Raw genomic sequence first — 6435 nt, 5'->3', positions numbered from 1 at the left:
GCCATCCACCACGACCTCTTTGGCTCCCCCTGCCTCTAGATTTACCACGTCCTCCTCCATAGGACTGGTTTTCTTGAGTTTGCTACATATTCTGATTTCTACCACGGCCTCCAGATCGGCCTCCTCTACCTCTTCCAACACTTGAGTAGAAGATAGTTTCTTTTGAAGTTCCTCTTGAAGAAGATGCACCACCATTTCTCTACTTCTCAAAAATTAGAAGAGCAATCAACTCCTCAAAATCAGGAAATCTTTCATAGACGAAAATGGATGTTCAGAACTGTGCATAATCCTTTCCTAGACCATTCAAGGTCACAGAAACTAAATCATCATCTTCCATTGGCGACCCAATGGAAGCAAGTGCATCTGCAATCTTCTTCACCTTCATGTGGTAGTCATTGATGCTCATACTTTCTCTTTGCATATTGTGCAACTCTTGCTTGAGCTGCATTTTCCTGGCTTGCGTATTTGTGCTATATATTTTTGACAAAGTATCCCATGCCTCCTTTGGTGTACTTGCATCCTGAATATGCACAATCATAGAGTCTGAAATACTGATAGATAGCCAGTAAATAACTTTTCTAGCTCTCTCATGCCATCCTTTAAATGCCTACATTTGCTGTTGATTGGAAACATCAGGAAGAACTGGTTCTTCTTCATTTCCTGCAACAAATTTTCAATATCCTTTTCTGATAAGGAAATTCGTCATTCTAAACTTCCATGCTTGGAAGTTGTTCTTGTCAAGCTTTTCAGTGACAATCTGTGAAAGAGAATCAGACGCCATTACAGAACACTGCAAAAAATTGTGTCACTGCAAAAAACACAGCTTCAACCTCACAAGGGCAAATTTGCAAAACTGATGAAAGTGATATTTGACCACACAGTCACTTCCTAGTGATGATTTTACATCAACATGCAACAATGAGGATTCTGTAACTCCCAATGTCTCTACGCACAGACATACAATGCAATTTCTACTGTAAATTTTTACCGACCTATAGAACAGTGGTCGCACAGCAAAAAATAGGGCATTTTCCTGAGTGCATGCAAAAAACTTCTGCCTCCAAAATAGGCCCTGAAATGGCCTCGAATAAAAAAAACAGGGCAAGTAAGGGCTAAAGCCCTTACCCGCGCAGCATATACTGCCCTCTTGCTACACCACAAAGGGTGTCTCAATCTAAGACAATGCACTCTTGCACTTTCCGATTGTGCTACCTATAGAGACTTTCTCCCAAACTCGTAAAATGAAAGCAACACTGGTCCTCTTACCAGAACACCGTAAACTTGGTTTGCTTTCTTGAGCTCCTTACCATGAACCAGGATCTGATACCATGTCAAGATTGTGGGAGAGAAGGAAGGAGTCTCACTTGTAGCTTTCTCACTTACACAATGGGGGAATGCACACAAAGGTGGAGGCTGAAAACAGTTTTCCTCTTCTTAGTTGTGTAAGCCAAAAAGAACTCTAGTACAGAGAAATAGAAGAACCCTATATATGGGTCTCAAACCAAACTCAACTAACTAAGGTGGCATACTAACTGAGCCACGAACTAGAGTAGATAAGGATAGCTGTCATCTAGCTATTATTCATGGGCGGTGTACCAAGCGCATCTGCAGCTAACAAGTCCGTGACATAAATGCAGAACAGTCACCCTGGCATATCACGAGTGGAGCTCGATATCTCAATACACAGCAGGCTGGGATGGGGAAATAAGAGACCCAAGGAACTAGGAAAGGCCACATTTGACATCCTACCCTCTGAAAGAGAGTGTGCTTGAGAGCCAAGGAGAGAGATAAGAGAGGGAGAGTTGTAGGGAGATCGTCAACGTGCTGATTGATTCAAGCGCCACACCATTTTCAAGTACACCAAGCATTTTTTACATGTTGCTTTGCATCTAATTTGATGGCACGACGCACGATTTGGTGAAGTAGATGTCAGCCTAGAGGTGTTGTGTGCAATTTGCGGGCTGTTGGCCACATAGTCGGACTAGTTTGTCTGAGTCCCATAATAGGATTGCCCTATCTCTGGAGTCAGACCATTCGACTCTGAAAATCGGACCACCCTTTCGATCCGATTCCCAAGAATTGGACCAGTCCAGAATCGGACCACCCTTGTTTGATTGATTGCCGTCCAATTTTGAAAATCGGACACTCAGACCCTAGAAATTGGAGACAAGGAATCGGACCACTCAGAATCGGACACCTATCAAAATTGAACGTCCAATTCCAGAAATTGGACGTGACCAAAATCGGACCACTAGGCCAATTAGACCAACCCAAAATTGGACGTCCGATTTTGATAATCAGACTCCTGAAAATCGGATAAAAATTTGTCAAAATCGGATAGGTATCTAGGACACAAATTTTGACGCATCTAAACCCCGAAATTGACCCCAAAGGCCACGTAGAGCTAAAGGCATATCACAGATCCATCACTGGGCTGAAACTTAGAGCAAGTAGTTTAAAATTTTGCTATAAACGGTCCTCCAAAATGGGCATGGTGTTTACTCTAACGGCCTTGTGGGTCGGGGGGGACTGCTCCTCCCCCCTAGACCCCCACAGAGGGGGCTCTGCCCCCTCCGCACCTCCCCCAAGTAGGTTGGAGAGAAAATGTGTGCCGTGACATGTCTTAATATTGGACCCTAGTGTAGTAATGGCTCTACACGAGCATGGATTCTCACTTGCAAAAGAGCAACCAAAAGCCCACACCAGAACAGAGAGAAACAGAGACCCTAGAACATCAATGGGTCAATCTAGCCATCAAGGGAAAAAAGGCCACACCACGAGAACACAAAGACATTGTGTTCAGACCTTGTTTAGTCAAAGCAAAATGCAACATCGGCAAGCTACAAATGCAAAGATGACTAGACATGACACTCTTGACGAGAGATGTACCTTGAGCAGCACTGCATAGACGACCCAAGACATCGGTGGAGAATCCACATCTAGTCGGGCAACTGGGGACTCAAGGAAATTTGTCAGAAGGCTTAAATTTACAAGCCAAGACCTAGAAGACGAAGATATAGTACCACCTGCTTATCTTAGGGTCAAACTCACCGCGAAAAGAGAGCATACAATCGATGCTCTGATTGATGAAGGAGAAAATTTTAATATCTTGACCTATGAATCATGGACCCTATTAGGCTAACCAGAGCTCACACCGACTAATGCAACTCTTAGCCCTTACGGGGGACACCCACAAGCACTCATAGGGAAGTGCAAAATCCTTGCGACAATTGAAACTGAAAGCTTACCTATCCTATTTCATGTTCCTCCAAATAGTGCTGGTTACGGGAAGGAAACCCTCCTAGGAAGACCCTTCAAAAGGGTGACCAAGTGCGAGGCTGACTATGTAGCACAAAGGATACACCTGACACTACCGGGTGTGAGGATAGTCACAACCTTTAGCAAGGGTGACCTCATCGAACCTCGAGGGAAAGGCAAGGAAGGTACTGACATAACAGCCAAGCCTACTAATGAGAGCAAGGACTTGTTGGAAGAGTTGATACAAGCATAGGTTGAACAACGACAACCAATAAGTGAGGCCATGCCTGAAATAAGAAGGTCAAGAGACAATGCCAAGGATAGGCTTTGGACTTTAAAATATCGTAGAAGACCCCAAATGAAGCCCAAGCCTTATAGATGAAGGCATCGATGGAGGGTCAGCACAATGCCGTGATGGATATCCAAAGCATTGCTATGTGCTCAAGGGTATTACACAGGTAACTGATGGATTTGGGTGCCAAAACCCCCTTCTAATCCTCCTCTGTCACGCTTGAAGGTTAGTTCGTATCAAAAGCAACGAAGCACAAGAGGAAATCTAAGAGAAAATCCAGGTCTCGAGGCAAGAAACCAAACATGAGTGTTCAAAAGAAAAAGCCTCAACTTAGCATGCTTGATAAGCAAATGCCATATGTAACCATTGAGCGTGCACAAAGACCACTAGTGCTCAATGAGCTTTTGACTTTCCAAGAGGATAATGAGCACCAGAGGCACAGCACTGCTCGTGAGAAGGCTGATCGCTCAACAAAGCAAATGCCACAATCACCTAATATCCTCGAGCAAATCATTCACCTAGTGCCCAGTCCACCTAAGAGTCCTAGATCTCCTACGCCCTCTTTTTTCAAACGCACACACGAAGCACAGCAGCGGTCGTCAAGGGCAGCTACTCACTCCAAATCTCTATCTCCATCTAAGCTTACAAATATCCAAGAGGCAGGACATGACATTAGTCGTAGCTCTCGGCCCAAGGATATGCCTGTGCAACCTAATGTGACTAGATCAACTCATGCTGGATCTACACAGATGAATGCTCAAAGGCCAACAAAAGACACGACCACTTCCGATCGCCCTAGGGACCTCACACCGCAATCCACTAAGAGTAGCCAATCCACTGGACTAGCCGCTACTACTTCCAATCAGGGATCAAAGCAGTCATAGCCCTTTGCCGTGACAATGCCCCTTGCGGAACGTGTCCTTCGTAGTCTACCTGTGGAGGAGGTGTCGCAACCTACTCCCTTGAAAACTCCAGCACTTTCAAAGTGCCTAAAGCCTAGGCTGGAGGAGTTAAACACAAGGGAAATGGCTGAAGAGCTAGACTCTCCAAAAAGAGAGGCAGTTGTACCCTCACAACCTAGTAAGGCTATTCAGCAGACCACGACTACGTCCCATAAGGACACACTAGAGAAAGAGAATACTGAGGCCCAACCAAGCACATCAACGGTTGACCTAGTCCAGGGTCCTAAGTCATTGAGAGATGCACCTTCACTGACCAAGAAAAAGAGGAGAAAACAACAAAGACAATAATAGGCACAAGTGGTTGTGGATCCCAAGAACATTGACACTAAGAGCATTGGAGAGCTTAGGAATAAATCATTGAGTCCATTCACCAATGACCCCATTGATGCCTCTCCTAATAGCGGTGAAACCTCAAACACATCCGTGTGCTCTGAAAAATCAAAGCAATTGTTACCATCAACGATTGCTTACAACACTCAATCCACCGGCATAGAACTCGCATTGACCAATCAAGAGTGGATACAACACTGTCACAATAGGGTGACAAACCTATACCAGTCACATCCAAGGAGAACCATGATGCAATAACGAAGCCTCAGGAGAAACATGGAAACCATGAGAGCATAAGAAATCCTAGCGTTGGCCAAACCTGCTCGTCTAGGCCTGAGCCCCCAGCAATGCTAAAGCCTAGGCAAACTCCTAGAACCTTGCGAGAGATAGCAACCGAGCAAGCTCTCGTTGAACATAGAAGTGTCACAGAATGCTTAACCGAGTTGGATGCTAAGTTCAAAATGATCGCACGTGTCTACGTCCTGGCAGACATGGGCGCATTCCCTAGAGAGTAGCTTGAAGAATACTTGCCATTTCCCTTATCCTGGGCCTGGGAAGAGCAATAACATCTTGACAAGCACTATAACAAGCTCTTGTATGAATGCATGGGACTCATTTCTGACGAGGAAGCTGACGAACTACGCTTAACTATCACATTCAATGATGTGCTCTACCAACCAAATCTCTTAGAGATAGAGCAACTAAAGTGACTATCAGAGGGTCGAAGTCAATTTGAATAACATTGGTGTGAAAACTGCGTTGCAATGGCTGAACTAGGAGCCTAAATCATGACAGTCTCTGACGAGCAGTTGGCCAAATGGCGGTCTCAAAGAGACCCAACCTATGTGGCACTAACTTCCCTTCGAGTGGCTGACTGCCATTCGGGATACGGACTTAGCAGAAACTAGCCAAGAGAACTCTCTGTCTAATAAGGTTCTCACTGAGGAGTTACATGTTGCCAGTAGACTTGGACAAGGTTCCATGCTACTCAATGTTGCAAAATATCTATTGGTATTGAGTAAGCTGCCACGAGTACTAGATGTGTGTGCTACGCTCCAGTACAATCCGGAGTTCTACAATTGGCTTTTATCCTCGTGAAGTGACATGGATCCATAGATATGTATATAAATAAACAATGACTTTTGTAACCCTGTATAGACACTATCAACACACACAAGCAATAATAGTCAAGTGCAGGGAGAAGAGTTGGGTTCAACAAGCTAAGCTCCTCAGATCCTCCTCTCACCACATATTTAGAAGTTGTGTGACCATTCCCACCTCCATGCAAAGGGCATGCAACCCTCATTACCACCATAGGAAGCCCTGATCAACATCTCTGATGGTGTAGACAGGGTACCGTCCCTTTCTATACGCCCTTCCCCCTATCCGGTCTATCCTTTTGAGGATGAGCTCTGCCCCACTCCATGACAACCAGTCCACGTAACTTAGCATGAGCCAAGATCTGCGAATGGCTGGAGGCCAAATGAACATCATCATGGGGGCCATCCCTCTACAACAAACACTGCATGTCTCACCCCTTCCCTTCACGTCATATGCGCTTAATAACCCACACTATAATCCATTTCATGTGAA

This window comes from Lygodium microphyllum, chromosome 1 (assembly GCF_053477565.2).
Source record: "Lygodium microphyllum isolate KBCC chromosome 1, Lygodium_microphyllum_v1.1.10, whole genome shotgun sequence".
Lineage (NCBI taxonomy): Eukaryota > Viridiplantae > Streptophyta > Polypodiopsida > Schizaeales > Lygodiaceae > Lygodium > Lygodium microphyllum.
The sequence above is the reverse complement of the archived record's forward strand: the minus strand, read 5'-3'. Positions refer to the sequence as shown.